Source organism: Callithrix jacchus, chromosome 1 (genome assembly GCF_049354715.1).
Source record: "Callithrix jacchus isolate 240 chromosome 1, calJac240_pri, whole genome shotgun sequence".
NCBI classification, from domain to species: Eukaryota; Metazoa; Chordata; class Mammalia; order Primates; family Cebidae; genus Callithrix; species Callithrix jacchus.
In genome coordinates this window covers 112,783,321-112,801,589 of record NC_133502.1, presented here as the reverse complement: position 1 = coordinate 112,801,589, position 18,269 = coordinate 112,783,321, and the positions used below count along the sequence as shown (strand labels likewise).

Genomic DNA, 18,269 nt, shown 5'->3' with positions numbered 1-18,269 from the left:
AAAGTGTTGGGATCACAGGAATGAGCCACTGTGCCTGGCCAAGACAGTTTTGGCACATCACGCCTTACTACCAAGTGTGTTGCTAAAACCATTTGGATATGAACAGGGAAAAATAAAGAGAAATTATTTACATGGATGAAAAGCAAATACTGAAGTTTATACCATCAGTCATGATCCAATATTTATTCAAGTCAAGAGGCCAAACAGAAAAAAATTGATTGTAGAACAAATTCCCAAATCTTATACTTCAGAATGTCTTGTTTCTCAACTACTGTCCCAAAGGCAGTAATTTATTTTTTAAAAAATGAATTACACACTATCTTCTGAAGCTATGATTAATACCTTTTCATCTGCCCTTTTATGTGGATGTCTCTTTGTCTCCTCCAGGGCCACTCTCTACCTGTTTGCAGCCCTGGAGTCCAAGAGTTCTTTGCAGTCCTAGAGTCCAAGAGTCCTGGTTCTTCGGACAACCTGATAGCTCAGGTTAGGAGTGGGGCCTGGGATTCTCACTAAAAACTTGTAATGTATTCCCATTTTCAATCTTATGCCTTCCTCTGCAATTTGCATGTCTTCTGCAGTTTGTCCTTCCCATTGCTGAAACCTTCTGGGTGTCTTTGAATCAATTAGTTATTTCTTCCACTGACAAGAGTATTTAACAAAATTTATGAGGGTCTGGTGCCGGTGGTTCACACCTGTAATCCCAGCATTTTGGGAGGCTGAGGAGGGAGGACCACTTGAGGTCAGGAGTTCAAGTGGCCTGGCCAACATGATGAAACCCTGTCTTCACTAAAAATACAAAAATTAGCCAGGCATGGTGGCATGTGCCTGTAATCCCAGCTACTCTGAAGGCTAAGGCAGGCGAGTCCCTTGAACCCGGGAGGCAGAGGTTGCAGTGAGATGAGATCGTGTTACTGCACTCCAGCCTGGGGAACAGAGTGAGACTTCGTCTCAAAAACAAAACAACAAAATTTATTAGACTAATCCTGTACTAACCCCCAGCAGACCAGACCAAACCAGCAAGGAGTCACCTGTGCTAAGTGCTAAGTGCCACATAATAAAACTGAACTTTGAAAGGTGCTAGATTTCAAATAAGTAAATAAATAAGCCAGAACATTCATAGCAACACAGTCACTAATCAGAGGGGCCCCAGTGTACCTGTGCCTGCATGATAGGAAAGTTCACTCTAGGCCAGGTGTGGTGGTTCACACCTGTAATGTCAGCACTTTGGGAGGCCAAAGTAGGGGGAGCATCTGAGGATAGGAGTTCGAGACCAGCCTGGCCAACATGGTGAAACCCTGTCTCTACCAAAAATACAAAAATTAGCTGGGTATGGTGGCGCACACCTGTAATCTCGGCTACCTGGGAGGCTGAGGCAGGAGAATGGCTTGAACCCAGCAGGTGGAGGTTGAAGTGAGCTGAGATCACGCCATGCACTCCAGCCTCAGCAACAGAGCCAGACTCTGTCTCAAAAAAAAAAAAAAAGTTCACTCTGTTTTAACCCTATAAGGAAAGTAACTTTGAAATGGCCAGTCTGCTTTCTGCTGTCTTTAGCCCTTTGCCTATAAAGCCAACCCCCTCTGCTCAGCTTGGCAGAATACCCATTCTATTTTATAGAATGAGATGTTACTCAATTCCAGAATCACAAAAGAAAGGCAATTAGATTTTTTAATTTGTTGTAATTTTGTGTTTTGATATCAGTTAGGGTTCAACATCCTAATGATAGGGGTTAACTTAAGGTTCAACTTCTAGGTAGGCTGTCACATACAACCTAATTTTGCAAAAAAATTTAGATGTTTTATAGTAAACTGTCTCTCACAGATTCTGTGGAGCAGGTATTCAGAAATGGCTCAGTTTAAAAGCCTGAATCTGGCTCAAGGTCTCTCATGCCAATAACTCATGCCAGATAGGGCCAGAACTGGAAGAACGAGGACAAGGATAGTTAGGAACTAGCTAGGTCTCTCTCAATCTCTCCCCAACCCCCGCTTTCTCTCTCTTTCTTCTTCTTCTCTCTCTCTCTGTCTGTCTGTCTCTCTCTGCTCTCTTTCTTCCTTTCTTTAAGAAGTCTCAGGATCTTTCCATGTGGTCTCTCTCTGTGGGCTAGTTTGGGCACTCACAGAATATTGCCACCTCAGGGGCAGTCAGACTGCTTAAATGGTGGTTGAAGACATCAAAGAAGGGTGAGAATTCTAGTGAGCAAAGTGCAAGCTGTAGGACTTTGTATGGCCTAGCTTTGAAAATCACATGGTGTCATTTCTTTTTTTTTTGAGACAGGGTCTCACTCCAGTGCCCAGGCTGGAGTGCAGTGGTGTGATCTCGGCTCATTGCAACCTCTGCCTCCTGGGTTCTAGCAATTCTCCTGCCTCAGCCTCCCAAATCGCTGGAATTATAGGAATGCGCCACCATGCCCAGCTTATTTGTGTATTTTTAGTAGAGACGGGGCTTCACAATGTAGCTCCTGACCTCAAGTGATCCTCCTGCCTCTGCCTCCCAAAGTGCTGGGATTACAGATGTTTGAGCCATGACGCCTGGCCACAGTGTCATTTCTATCATATTCTTTTGGTTAAAACATTCACAAAAGCACATTCGGTTTCAAGGGGAATGAATAGAGACCCCACGTCTCAATGGGTGGAGTGTCAAACTCACTTTGTAAGAAGAGCACTTGGGATGGAAGATATTATTGCATTCAATTTTGGAAAATAGAATCTGTAGCACAACTCTTCTATCTATTTTTCCATCCTTTTTTAGTACAACCAAAGAGTTTTAAAATTATGAAACCAGGCATGGTGGCCCATGTCTCTAATCCCAAGACTTTGGGAGATAGAGGTAGGAGGATTGCTTGAGCCACAGACCAGTCTGTGCAACCTACAGAGACCGTGTGTCTACAAAAAATTTTTAAAAATTAGCCAGATGTGGTAGTGCACATCAGTAGTCCCAGCTACTTGGGAGATTGAAGCATGAGGATCGTTTTGAGCTCTGGAACTTCTGAGTGCAGTAAGCCATCATTGTGCCACTACATGCCAACCTGGCTAACAGAGCAAGACCCCATCTCTGAAAAAAAAATTATGAAATATATCAGCCATATTTTAAAAGGTAGAGAGAATAATATAGTAAACATTCTTGTATTCACCATCTTGCTTTAGCAATAAAATATTTCAAATAGTTAAAACCCCACTCTGCTCACATTCCCTTTTCTCTCTTTTCCAAAGAGATAAATGTTGTCCTGAATTGGGGGTTTATTATTGTCATGTGTATCTTTATACTTTTAATATATGTACATGTATTTCTAAACAATAAATTTGGGGGTCTTAAAATTTTACGTAACATGATTTTTTATAACTTTAAAACTTGCTTTTTTTGTTTTGTTTTTTTACTGTTTACAATTAATTCACTGTTTGAAGTGAATGAATTGAATCAAAAAAATTGCTTTTCTTAAACCCAGTATTATTTTTCTGGGATCTCTTTGTGTTGATGTGTAGCTCTAGTACAAACTTTTTCTTAAAGGGTCAGATAGTAAATATGTCAGATTTTTCTTTCTTGAATTTTTTTTTTTCTTTTAAAGACAGGGTCTCGCTATGTTGCTTAGCCTGGAGTACAGTAGCTATTCACAGGCACGATCCCACTACTGAATCAGCACGGCAGTTTTGACCTGCTCTGTTTCCGACCTAGGATGGTTCACCCCTCCTTAGGCAACCTGGTGGTTCCCGTTCCCTGGAAGTCACCATATTGGTGCCAAACTTAGTGCAGACACCCAATCAGCATAGCGCATTGCAGCCCAGAACTCCTGGGCTCAAGTGATCCTCCCACTTCAGCCTCCTGAGTAGTTGGGACTACAGGCATACACGACTGTGTCCATCAATACGTCAGATTTTTAAGGCAGACCATCTTTGTTGCAACTACTTCATTCCACAGTTCTGCAAAAGCAGCTCCACTCAATATATAAATGAATAGATAAAACTTTGTTCTGACAAAACTTTTTTTTTTTTTTTTTTACAAAAATAGGTAGCAAAGTATAGGATGTGGCCTGTGGGCCACAGTTTGTTAACCCTAGTTCAGTGGCATTCATTTTTACGAATTTATAATATTCCATTGTTTAAGTGTACCATAATGTAATTATCTTTCCTCTCTCTCTCTCTCTCTCTCTCTCTCTCTCTCTCTCTCTCTCTCTCTCTCTCTAAATGCGAAGTCTCCCTCTGTGGCCAGGGTGGAGTGCAGTGGGTCGATTCTAGCTCACTGCAACCTCTAACTCCTGGGTTCAAGTGATACACCCACCTTACCCTCTGAAGTAGCGAGACACACTCCACCTTGCCTAATTTTTTTTTTTTTTTTGGTAGAGATGAAATCTGGCTATGTTGCCCAAGCTGGTCTCGAATTCTTGGGCTCAAGCAGTCCTCTCATTCCAGCCTCCCAAAGTGCTGGGATTATTGGCATGAGTCATCATGCCCAACCAATCATTCTCTTTTTGATATATCTTCAGGTTGTTTCTATTTTTTCTCTTACAAACAATGTTTTAAACATTCTTGTACATTCCACTGTGTGCAGAGTTTCTCTGGGGTAGAGATCAACAAGAAATCCATAAGCTTTTCATCTTCTAACGATGTGTTCGTGTCTTATTTCTGCTATCCTCTCTTTTTCTTTTGGGTTACATTAAAAATTCCTTTGCTATAATTTGAATGAGGTTTTTGAGCAAGACTTGAGTTAATCTGGTGTATTTCTCATATTCTTTAATTTTGTTATTTTTCATTAATTATTGAATACATAGTTGATCATCTTTAGTCCAATAAACATTAGGTTGAAACTAATGACTATTGCTTTTGGGTTTTGTTTGGTTGGCTGTTTTGTTTTGTTTGAAATAGGATCTCGCTGTGTGGCCCAGACTGGAGTGCAGTGGTGTGATCATGGCTCACTGCAGCCTCAACGTCCTGTACTCAGGTGATCCTCCTGCCTCAGTCTCTGAAGTAACTGAGACAACACATGCATGCATCACACTCAGCTATTTTTTTTATTTTTATTAGAGATGAGTTCTCACCGTGTTGCCCAGGCTGGTCTCCATCTCCTGAGCTCAGGCAATCCTTCTGCCTCAGTCTCCCAAAGTGTTGGGATTGCAAGCATGAGCCACTGTACCCAGCTGACTATTGCTTTTGACAAACTTAATGAGTCCATCTTGCTCTCAATTGCATTGTCATTATAAGAGTACTTTCATTCTTTCTATTTTCTACTAACTGATATAAGGTAACATGTACAAAATACAACAAATTATTTAAACAATTATCCAAAAAAATCCTATTATAATACAATAAAATGATGGTATTAGTAAAGCTAAACTGTTTGGCAGGCAGGCAAGGATTTCAGGCTTTGACAAAAATGCATTTATAAAAAGGTGAGCAGAATTTTTCTTGCTCTTGTTGATACTCAAATGCTTTCTCAAATTCCTGACCTCAAGTGATTTTTTTTTCTTTTTTTGAGATGGAGTGTCATTATTTCACCCAGGCTGGAGGGCAGTGGCACAGTCTCAGCTCACTGCAGCCTCTGCCTCCCAGGTTCAAGTGATTCTCAGGCCTCAGCCTCCTGAGTAGCTGGGACTACAGCTATGTGCCACCACTCCCAGGTAATTTTTGTATTTTTGGTAGAGACAGGGTTTCGTTGTCTTGGCCAGGCTGGTCTCAAACTCCTGACCTCTAGGGATTCACCTGCCTCAGCCTCCCAAAGTGCTGGGATTACATGTGCGAGCCACCAAACCCAGCTTCAAATGCTCTCCTTTGTAAATTGCAATACAATTTATAACCTCTCACACTCGTCTCCATGCTTATCTAAGGATCTTCTGGCAGGGTATTTCTTACCTGAGATAATCTCTCAGTGCACTATGTGGGTCTAGCCTAGACTTATGCACATAGCGACTGGATAGGGTTCTAAGAGAGCCAGTGGAAGCCTACAAGGTGTTTTGAGGTCCAAGATTGGAATTGGCACAGGATCATCTCAACAGATTTTATTGACTAAAGCAAGTCCAAGCCCAGCCCAGATTCAAGGAGAGGGAAAACTGACTCCTCCTCTTGATAGGAGGAGCTGCAAAGTCTCATTGCAAAGGAGTGTGTATATTGGGAGAGGAATAATTATGGTCATCTTTTTTTTTTTTTTTTTTTTTTGAGACAGAGTCTTGCTCTGTCGCCTAGGCTGGAGCGCAATGGCATGATCTTGGCTCACTGGAGCCTCCTCCTCCCGTGTTCAAGCAATTCTTCTGCCTCAGCCTTCTAAGTAGTTGGGATTACAGGCACACAACACCACGCCTAGCTAATTTTGCATTTCTTTTAGTAGAGATGGGGTTTCACCATATTGGTCAGGCTGGTCTTGAACTCCTGGCCTCAGATGATCCACCCGCCTCAGCCTCCCAAAGTGCTGGGATTACAGGTGTGAGCCACTGTGCCCGGCCTGGTCATCTTTATAATTAATCTAAAATACCATCTCTTCCTAATCCTAATTATGATATATTACCCATTAATAACCTTTTATAGCTTTGGTAATAATCTTGTCCTCTATTTTTCATAATCTTTCAATCCTTCATTCTACCACAGATTATTGTTATAACTATGTTTCACACATTCGATGGTTCAGGCTGAATTTTCTTTTTGGCTGATGCTGACGATCAGTTGATGCTAGTAAACTTTAATCTACCTCAACCTTTGTGACTCAGTATCATTATTTTCTAAGTCTAGCTAAGGGAAAATGAAATCCTTTCTTGAGTGACTCCTCAAACTATATCATAGTGAAAGACATTAGGGATTATCATTTTGATCATTTGACATTCATCGTAATTGTTATGAATAGCAATTCATAAAAATAGCTTTTAAAAATCACAATTTAGTAGATCCTTGAATAACACAGGTTTGAACTGCATTGGTTCACTTATATGCAGATTTCTTTTTCAATGTAACACAGTTAAAAAATACAGTATTGGAGAGACTCGAAATCCACTTATGTGGAGGACTGACTTCAAATATGCACAGGGCCTACAGTGGGATTTGAGCAAGTGCAGAGTTTGGTATACACAGTAGTCCTGGAATCGATACCCTGTAAACCCAAGGATGACTGTATTTAGTTTCTTAAAACATATCACAAATAAGTACAATTTTAATAATATGGGGGGAAAACCAACCTAATTAAAAACAGGCTCAGTAGGAGAGGGGCAGAGAAAAAAATCGTCACAGGCCCTTCACATAAGAGGACATTTAATGGCCTCCACGCCTATGAAAAGATCCTAAATATCACTGTCAAGAAAATGTATGTTCCACTAGAATGTACTAACGATTAGAAGGCTGATAATATTGAGTGTTAGTAAGATTGTAGAGCATCTGGGACTTTCATACATTGCTGGTGGAGTGTGAGTAGATTAAACCAAGTTGGAAACCTGCTGAATAGTTTCTACATACCTGTTCTAGGAACAGTTCTACCTGTAGCTATATATGCAATAGAAATTAGTGCATGTATCCAACAAAATAGGCAGAAGAATGTTTGTAATAGATTTAGTTGTAATAGGCCCAAATTGAAAACCACTTAAATGTCTACAAATAAGAGAATGGGTGAAAAAATTTTAGTATATTTACATAATGGAATACTACATAGCAACAAAAAAGAATGAATTACTGATACATACTACAACATGGATTAATCTCTAAATCGTTACATTGAGTTAAAAAAAGCCGGGCATGAAAAGCACATTCTGTATGATTAACTTTATATGAAGTTGAAAAATATGCAAACTTAATTCATAGTGTTAGAAGTCAAAAATTTGGGGAGTGGAGAAATTGGTGGTATTAACTGGGAAAGGTGCAAAGGAACCTTCTAGGTGATCATAATATTCTATATTATGACCTGGGTAATGACCATAGGGTGGTTTATATATGTAAACATTTATTGAACTATACACGTATGATTTGTTCACTTTAATGTTTGTATATTAAATGTTTATGCATGCCTATAATCACATAATTATATAGATATTCTTGTTAGAAAAATTGGACTTTTTATTTTTATCTATTGATGGTATAAATGAAATCATAAATTCTATCCCTGGCCTCAAGATTGACCTGTATAGAGATATTAAAAAGAAAACAATTTCGTCCTCCTCTTTCACAGTTTAACTAGGGTGAATAGCCAGCATAAGAATTTGATGTGGAGGCCAATGCAGTGGCTCATGCCTACAATCCCAGCACTTTGGGAGGCCCAGGCAGGTGGATCACTTGAGGTCAAAAGTTCGAGACTAGCCTGGCCGACATGGGGAAACCCCGTATCTACTAAAAATACAAAAATTACCCGGGAGTGGTGGCACAAACCTGTAGTCCCAGCTACTCAGGAGGCTGAGGTGAGAGAATGGCTTGAACCGGGGCGGGGGGGGGACAGAGGTTGCAGTGAGCCGAGATGGTGCCTCTGCACTCCAGCCTGGGAACAGAGTGAGACTCTGTCTCAAAAAAAAAAAAAAAAAAAAAAAACACCTGGGTGCGGTGGCTCAAGCCTGTAATCCCAGCACTTTAGGAGGCTGAGGCAGGTGGATCACGAGGTCAAGAGATCAAGACCATCCTGGTCAACATGGTGAAACCCTGTCTCTACTAAAAACACAAAAAATTAGCTGGGCATGGTGGCGCGTGCCTGTAATCCCAGCTACTCAGGAGGCCGAGGCAGGAGAATTGCTTGAACCCAGGAGGCGGAGGTTGCAGTGAGCCAAGATCACGCCATTGCACTCCAGCCTGGGTAACAAGAGTGAAACTCGGTCTCAAAAAAAAAAAGAATTTGATTTGGTCAAAGGTAAAAGAATAGCTAAATTTATAATCCACAATTTTCTACAGGTTCTGTAGCTAAGGATATTGATGAGAGATTGATTAGTTCTGATTTTTGAAAGGTATGGTACTGTGCATACATGAACATGCAAGCATGTATATATTGTACATTCATATATGTGTGCTGTGTATATGCACACACATTGGTATGTATGAATGTGTGAACATGTGTGCTATGCGTGCATGTGTGATACATGTGTGTGCATATGCAAGCATATGCATGCATGCAAATGTGTTTAGATTTGCACAGGAGTAAGGAGGCATAGCTTCACGCTAAGCTAGCAAATATTTTGTGAAAGTGCGCATACTTTGAGTCCCCCAAAATCAAACAATTCTGCTGAAGCTTCTGTGTACTGTCATTCTAGACACAATGAAAATTTAGGGAAATGTTTAGCTTTAGATGAATTGCCCTAGGGTTTGGTGGGACACAGGGCACAGAGTCTAGGAGAAGTACATCACTCCTCTGTTATGGCATTCCTAAAGTGGCAAGGTGTATAATCTCGCTGAGCAGGGTAAAGAAGCTCTGTGCAGAGGGAACTTTGAAGCAAGGTGGGAGCAAGTCTAGGAACTGTGGTGCTCACCCTAGGAGACGCATATGAAAGGCTAATTTCTTTTTCTTTGGACCCGTAGCACCAGTTCTGTGCTTTTGTTTAATATTTTTTTTCTCAGTCAGGCCTTTTTTTTTTTTCCCCTAAGACAGGGTCTTGCTATTTTGCCCAAGCTACTCTTGAACTCCTGGGCTCAAGCCAGGAATTTAGCTTCAGCCTCCAGCCTCAGCCTGCTCCCCCAGTAGCTGGAATTATAGGCACATGCCATCACACCTAGTTCTATTTTTTCCCTGTCTTTCTTTTTTTCTTTCTTCTTTCTTTTTCTCTCCTTCCTTTCCTCCTTCCTTCCTTCCTTCTTTTCTCTTTTCTTTTCTTTCTTTCAAGATGGTGTTTCACCACGTTGGTCATGCTGATCTCAAACTTCTGACCTCAGGTGATCCACCCGCCTTGGCCTCCCAAAGTGCTGGATTACAGGCATGAGCCACCGTACCTGGCCAGTTCTATGCTTTTCTTACACTGTGATTCACTCTAGCTTTTTTTTATTCTTCAGAAAACTATTAGACATTCTTCAGCCTCATGTTGTAGTGTTATGGGTGCAGTGGGCAGAGAATTCAGAGACAGGTTGTAAACAGCAGAGCAGCCTGACCTGCTTCGCCTCTCTCCCAAAAACCAATATAACTGGAAGCACATAGTTCAGAGAGGGAAGGTGGTGATTCTAAAATTTACAAGTCCCCCCAGAAGTAAAATAAATTGGACTCCATTGCAAAGAGGTGGTTAGGAGCTATGTGACCACAGACTGCAGCATTGACAAATGCAGGAATGGATAGAGATGAACCCCTTGAGATGAGATAAGGGTAGGGAAAGTAGGGAAGAGTGAGCTTGACTTATAATGTGGTTTAGGTTCTTTAATGAAGAGTCTAAAGGGACATGTGAAAGAGAAGATAAAAAAGAATGAGACCTACTGGAGTGTGTGTGTGTGTGTATTGAAAATATCTGATGTGTGTAATTTTTAAAAGCCAAAATAAAGAGCCAGAATGTATTTTTATTTAGCTTTCTGAGATTGAGATTGGGGAGGATAAACTGAAGCAAGATACTGTTCGGTAGAAAGTCCCGCCATCTTTCCCCCAGGTTTCTTGCCCCCACCACCCCCCCCCAGGCTTCCTGTTGCCCTGAGAAAAGCCCGCCAAGCCTGCTCTGTTCCGCCCAGCAACAACAAGCAGCCAATCATCGCAGCAGGAAAGCCCTCCAAGCCTCGGCCTATCCTGAACAGACACGTAACCCTCTGAGCCACCTCAGCAGTCTGCCCAGAGACTGACAGCCTATCCTAAGCTCCTACGACACTCCGCCAGCCCTGTGTCCATGCCCCGTCCACCCCCCTATAAAACCCTCCTACCCCAGCTGTGCAGTCGCAGCCAGCCCCATTCTCCTTCCTTTCCTGGCCTGCCCACTGGTCCCAATAAACCTGAACTCGGCTTCCAACTCTCGAGCTGTTATTTGGGGTCGGGTACCAGGCAGGGGTCTACAAGGGGGTCGCACATATGGTGCCGAAACCCGGGACAGAGGGTCGCTAGCCCCCCTAGCGACCCCCTCCCTCCAGCGACCTCCCCAGCCCTCCTCCAATTCAGCCTCAGCACTCCGGACCAGGTAAGTCCTGTTTCTTACCTTCTCCTTCCATGGTGCGTGTGGCAAAGGCCCTTCCTCTCAGTCCCAATCCACGGATCCCTCGCCAAGCGCCGGCTGGCCCGAGCAGGATCCCCCAACCAGGCTCCAGGAGCCTTGGGTCGGCAGACAAGGGACGCCTTCTCTGACCCACCCAATCCAAATCCATTAAATAGGAACGATCAGACAGGGGACGCCTTCTCTGGTCTTTCCTATCCACCTTCCTCTGGGGAAGCTGGTTGGTTGGAGGGACGCCTCCCCCCACACTACCCCAGCCCACTAGGATACTGTTCCGAGCTCGGATACTGTTCCGAGACCGTCCTCAGCTGGCAGGAACCCTTTGCCGCACGCATCATGGGGAACGTGGAGTCCAAAATTCCAAAAAACACCCCACTAGGTTGTTTACTTCTTGACTTTACCCACTTGGGCTACTCCCAAAACCCTTAGGCGGAAAAAGCTTATCTTCCTCTCCCAGGTGGCCTGGCCCCAGTATCAGCTCGATAACAGGTCGCATTGGCCTCCCACCGGCACTTTCGATTTCAATGTGCTCCGCGACCTAGATAACTTCTGCCGCCGAACTGGCAAAGATAAGGAAGTGCCTTATGTTCAGGCTTTTTGGGACCTGCGTTCCCATCCTGACCTCTGCTCTTCTTGCTCTACTCACCAAGTTCTTTTAGCCTGAACTCCCCCACCGCAGACTCCTACCTCCCCAACCAAGCCACCTCCCTATACTCTACAGGAAGAGATGCCTGACCACATGTCTTCCCCCTTTGTTCCCACTCCAGAAGTCCACTACCTCTCCCCCTCCCTACTCCTCACCGGAGGATCTGCCTGAACATCTATCCTCTCCTGCCAATCTCAGCAATCAGTCGCCATCAACGGCACGCTCTTCCTCTGCTCCCTCTGCACCTCCTACCTCAGAGGCCATGCCTCGCTCTCCCTCTACTCCCTCCGAGCCCCCTCCCTCAGAGGCCGCACTTCCTCTTGCCTCTCCGGTGGCGGCCCACACCCGCTCCCACCAGCCAGCTATCCTGGCCCCACTGCGAGAAGTAGCAGGCGCAGAAGGTTTAATCAGGGTCCATGTTCCTTTCTCACTCCAAGACCTGTCCCAAATTGAGAAACGTTTAGGATCCTTCTCAGCCGACCCGTCCACCTATATTAAGGAATTCCAATACCTCACTTAAGCATAAGAAGCCCTAGTCCGGTATACTCGACTGGATCCAGCCTCCCAAAACGGGGCCACTGTATTAGCCTCCCATTTTATCTCCCAATCAGCACCCGACATAAGAAAGAAACTAAAGAAAGCAGAAGAGGGGCCAGAGACTCCCATCCAAGACCTGGTAAAAATGGCCTTTAAAGTATTCAATGCCAGGGAAGATGCGGCTGAGGCTGCCCGCCAAACTCGCATGAAGCAGAAGGCTGCCCTCCAGACCCAAGCCCTAGTGGCGGCTCTAAGGCCGGCAGGGAACCAGAAGCCCAAGGCCGAAACCCATGCCCCTCCAGGGGCATGTTTCAAATGTGGAAAGGAAGGACACTGGTCCCAAGCCTGTCCACAACCATGGCCACCAACTAAGCCTTGCCCTATCTGCCACCTCCCGGGACACTGGAAGTCAGACTGCCCCAGCTTCCCCAGGGTGCCGGTTCCTCAAAACAGACACACTGGCGTTACGCAGCCGGCAGTCACCTTCAGTAGGGAGGAGCCTGCTTGCCAGGAGCTGACCTCCGAGGGAACTCCATTCCCCAGGCTATTAGGGCTGCTAGACGACTAGCGGGGCCCTGGCTTACCGACTCCGGTTACCCTCGCCAAGCCTAGGGTCACAAGACATGGGGGCTACCTACTCCGCACTTCCTTCTTATTCTGGCCGTCTCACCCCTTCCCAGGTCTCGGTCATGTGAATCGACGGGACCCCGAGTATCCCCTACCAAACCCCACCACTCATGTGCTCATATAACTCCACTCCATTCACCCACTCTTTTTAGTAATCCCCACCTGCCCAGTTCCCCTTCTGGAGTGAGACATCCTTTCAAAGCTGAAGGCTGTCATAACCTTCCCCACCGCCAGCCCACACAGCCTTTTTCTCCTAGCCCTCAATACTCTGCCTCGGAACTCCAGGCCCTCCAGTCTACCCCCGGGGTACGGTTCAAGGATGACTGGGCCTTCAATCATAACCTCCTCATCCTCCCCGAAAAGCAAAAGTACCAGATAATCCAAGACATCCATAATTCACTCCACATTGGGCCTAAAGCCTTATACCGATTCCTCAACCCACTTTTCACCCTCACTATCTTCTCAGTACCATACAGGAAGTCCAGTCCTCCTGTACTGTCTGCGCAAAAACTAATTCCCAGGGTTCCTGTCATCCTCGGCGCCAGCTTTATCAGCTACGCGGGTTCCTACCTGGCCAAGACTGGCAAATTGATTTCACCCATATGCCAAAGCATAAACAGTACCGGTATCTGCTACCATTGTTGACACTTTTTCAGGCTGGATTGAAGCTTACCCCACAGCCTCTGAGTCTGCCGGGACAGTAGCCACTCATCTCATTCAAGACATCATCCCACGCTTTGGACTCCTGGCTACCATACAGTCAGACAACGGCCCAGCCTTTATCTCCAAAGTCACTAATGCCGTTTCTACCTCTTTAGGAATTCAGTGGAAGCTACACGCCGCCTACCATCCTCAGTCCTCTGGTAAGGTGGAACGGGCCAATGGCCTAATAAAGGAGCATCTGACCAAGCTCATGCTTGAGCTCCGCCAATCCTGGGTAACCTTGCTTCCTATCGCCCTCACCAGGTTGAGAGCAAGCCCCCGGGGCCCATCACAGCTTAGCCCGTTTGAGCTGCTGTACGGTCGCCCCTTCCTACTTTCAACTCCCCCACCACCAGAGACCACTCCTCTAGACAGCTACCTCCCCTACTTTACTCTCCTTCGCAGCCTTCTCCGAGAACACACCAACGCTTCTCTTCCCCAACCCACCCAGCCATCTGAAAATACACAGAAAGTCTCCCCCGGGGACTCAGTTCTTATCAGGTCCCTCTCCCCAAAGCCCCTCGCTCCCAAGTGGGAAGGAGCATACACAGTCCTCCTTACCACTCCATCAGCTATAAGAGTTGCTGAAATCCCATCTTGGGTCCACCTGTCTCGGGTAAAAAAGGCCCCTCATGGACCCTCCTTATGCTGGAAGGCTGTTCCTACTGGCCCTTTATCTGTCAAACTTACCAGGGCCTAGCAGCCACACCCCCTACAGATGGAGATTCTTCCTAACTGAAAACTATACCAAAACCACCTTCATCTGTAATACCCCTCCATATAGCCACAACCATCTTCTTGCAACTTCCGACTGCCCCGCAGCCGGATGCCAAAGGGCCATATATCTGAACTTCACCAAATTCCATAACATCCATACTGATATACCTCTCATGTGCTTCAACCATGACCAACCATCAGGAGCATGCAATAATACTCCTTGGCGCTCCTGCATGGGATGTACTTGGATGAACTGTCGACTACATATAGCCGTCAAGTCCACAGTACCTGCCCGATCTCAGCTCAAAATCATCCCAGACATAGATGAAGAAGGAAACACCATTATCGGTTCTACACGGTATTCCATTCTCATACCTGACCCCTGGGACAACCGGTGGAAAAGCCCCCAGAAAGCTGCCGTGTATGACCACAAAGATACCAAATATCCCTCTTCCCACCTGTATATCTGGCGGGCATACGTACGTACAGTCCACCAAGTCCACTCTGATATTAGCCTACAAGAAAAATCTCTGAATGACCAATTGCAACCACATTCGTCTCCGTTTTCCTGGTTAACTTTTCTCCAAGAAGGAATCAAGTTAGCTAACCTCTCAGGACTAACTGACCTAACTTCATGCCTCATGTGTGCCTTCTTAGGACAGACTCCCTTCGTTGCAGTCCCTTACCCCATCCCTCTCAACCTTTCAGCCTCAACTTCTTCCTTCTCCCCCGTCAGGGAAGTCGATCTCTACACTCCACCTGATTTTGAACAGCTACCTGTGTGCTATTCCCTAGGCCGAAACTTCCCTAGCTGTAACAGAACTATACTGGTAACCACTAATATAACAGCCCCATGAGGAACGTTTTTTTGGTGTAACAGGACCTTAACAAAAACTCTCTACGTTGGCCTTTCCTCATCTCTTTTATGCCTCCCAGTAACCCTAGTCCCTCGACTCACTATATATTCTTCAGCCGAATTCCAGATGCTGCAAGCTCCCCATCGCCGCACCCGACGAGCTGCCTTCCTACCCATTGCCGTTGGAGTCTCCCTTGCTGGTTCAGCACTTGCAGCAGGATTAGGGGGAGGGGCACTAGTCCACTCTCACCTGGCCATAGCCCGACTGACCTCACAACTCCAAGCAGCTATTGATGACTCTACTGAGTCTTTAGCATCACTCCAATGACAGATCACCTCAGTTGCCCAAGTTGCCTTGCAGAACCGAAGAGCCCTAGACCTGCTCACTGCTGAACGAGGAGGGACCTGTATCTTCCTACAAGAAGAGTGCTGTTACTACATCAATGAATCCGGCCTAGTAGAAACCCGAATCGAGAGCCTCCAGAAACTCAAAACTAACCTGCAGAGTCAGAAGTTCTCGGCTGAAGCCACAGCGTGGTGGTCTTCCTCTATGTATACCCTCTTGTCCCCATTGCTTGGGCCCCTAGTGGCCGTTTGCCTAATCTTACTTATTGCTCCTTGCTTTCTACAGTTCATACAGCGGCGCTTTCAAGAACTGACTCGAGTCACCATCCACCAGATGCTGCTCCAACCCCACCCTGAACGAGTGCAAGAAACAGACCTCTCCCCGAACATCCAGGCTCGTTAAGAAAAGAGACCTCTTCAGAACCCCCCGTCGACCCTTGTCAGCAGGAAGTAGCCAGATCGATTCCGCCGCCCTTTTTCCTTTTTAAGGAGTCGGGAATGTTAGGTAGAAAGTCCCGCCATCTTTCCCCCAGGTTTCTTGCCCCCACCCCCCCCAGGCTTCCTGCTGCCCTGAGAAAAGCCCGCCAAGCCTGCTCTGTTCTGCCCAGCAACAACAAGCAGCCAATCATCGCAGCAGGAAAGCCCGCCAAGCCTCGGCCTATCCTGAACCGACACGTAACCCTCTGAGCCACCTCAGCAGTCTGCCCAGAGACTGACAGCCTATCCTAAGCTCCTACGACACTCCGCCAGCCCTGTGTCCACGCCCCGTCCACCCCCCTATAAAACCCTCCTACCCCAGCTGTGCAGTCGCAGCCAGCCCCATTCTCCTTCCTTTCCTGGCCTGCCCGCTGGTCCCAATAAACCTGAACTCGGCTTCCAACTCTCGAGCTGTTATTTGGGGTCGGGTACCGGGCAGGGGTCTACAAGGGGGTCGCACAGATACAACTTTTTTAACAACAGAGTATTATACCTAACACATATTCCTTGAGGATTTCAGTTATTCCGAAATTCATAGAGCAGTGGAAGAAAAGTCATAGGTTAGAAAATGAATGTGGTTGAAATTGGTACATATCATCAATAACTTTATACAAAATCAGCAAATATGCTAAATGAATTTTAAATATCAAAAGGTCAAAAGACAAAGAGTGAATGTAATTGAGGCAGTAAGTGTGCCATTGTCAGATTTTGTGTTCAATAACTTCAGATAAGCGATTCTCATACAATTACAAAAATATTGATAAACAATTTTTGTGTGTCTCATAGTTTTTTTTCATTGTTTTTTGTTCTGAGACAGGGTCTTGCTGTGTTGCCCAGGCTGGTGTGCAGTGATGCAGTCACAGCTCACTGCAGCCTTGACTGCTCAGGCAGCCTCAAGCAATTCTCCCATCTCAGCCTCCTGAGAAGCTGTAACTACAAGTGTGCACCACCATGTCCACCTAATTTTTAAATTTTTAGTAGATATGAGGTCTTACTATGTTGCCCAAGCCAATCTTGAACTCCTGGGCTCAAGCAATCCTCCTGCCTTGGCCTCCCAAAGTGCTGGTATTATAGGCATGAGCCACCACATCTGACTGTCCTATCGTTTTGGAAAGTAAGTAAACGTAGAATAGAGACCCCTGACTGTCTCCATCAAAGAAGAAAGTCTAGTCAGGCCAATACTAGATATTACAGCAGTGCATGAAGGAAATATAATTCCTCTGATTTCCTTGTGTCTTTTCTGGATCAGTTTTAGTCCATAGTGACTACAATGATAGCTCTGAAGAGGGCTCAGTTCTGGAGCAGTCAACTCCACCATGATGCTGTCATTAAAGCATCCAGGCCCATGGTCATTCTACTTTCTATTGTGTATAGAACCAGTTTATTATAGACTTCAATTGATTACTTTCTGTTGTATGACTTGGAAGAAGTTTTTTCTCTTCCCTCCCTCCCTTCCTTCCTTCCTTTTTTGAGATGGAGTCTCACTCTGTCACCTAGGCTAGAGTACAGTGGCACAATCTCAGCTCACTGCTGCCTCTAACTCCTGGGTTTAAGCAATCTTCCCGCCTCAGTCTCTTGAGTAGCTGGGACTATAGGCATGGGCCACCACATCCGGCTACATTTTTGTATTTTTAGTAGAGATGGGGTTTTGCCATGTTAGCCATGCTGGTCTTAAACTCCTGACCTCAGGTGATCCACCTGTCTCAGCCTTCCAAAGTGCTGGGAGTACAGGCGTGAACCACCATGCATCGGCAGGCATTTATCTGTGGCTTTAAAATATTGGTGATTTAAATGCTTCAGATGTTGTATTGGCTTGCTAGGGATGCCACAACAAAATACCACAAACTGAGTAGCTTAAACAGCAGAAATTTATTTTCTCATAGTTTTGGAGGCTGAAAGTCCAAGATCAGGGTGTCAGCAGGTTGGTTGTCTCCTAAGGCCTCTCTTCTTGGCTTGCAGATGGCTGCTTGCTTTCTGTGTCCTCACAAAGCCTTTTCTCTGTGCATGTGCATCCTTGGTTTCTTTCTCTCTTCTTATAGCAACACCAGTCAAATTGGATTAGGGCCATACCCCTATGTCCTCACTTGACCTTGTTACCTCATTAAAGACCCTCTCTCCAGATATAATCATATTGAGGGTTAGGACTTCAACATAATGAATTTGGGTTTGGGGGGCACGATTCAATCCACAACTGATGTCTAATTCCATTTCAGGACAGCCTGGCTTCATTCTTAAAGACTTTTTTCGGTCTTGAAGAGTCTTCTGAACTTCCCTATTTTCTCCTTTATTTCCTATCCACAAACAAGGATCTA

General features: G+C 45.3%; 1 protein-coding gene across 5 annotated transcripts in view; it reads left to right on the top strand.

The window, feature by feature from the left end:
* The window catches only part of LOC108590293 (uncharacterized), a 249,681-nt gene that overhangs the window by 4,365 nt on the left and 227,047 nt on the right, over positions 1–18,269 (top strand). For 2 of the 5 annotated variants that reach the window (XR_013533986.1, XM_078368716.1), the window contains exon 2: positions 388–483. The gene's annotated coding sequence lies outside the window, so the exon portion shown is untranslated. Of the gene's footprint in view, positions 1–387; positions 484–10,501; positions 16,361–18,269 lie in introns of those variants that run through there. The other 3 variants (XR_013533981.1, XR_013533974.1, XR_013533966.1) reach the window with 3 other exon arrangements.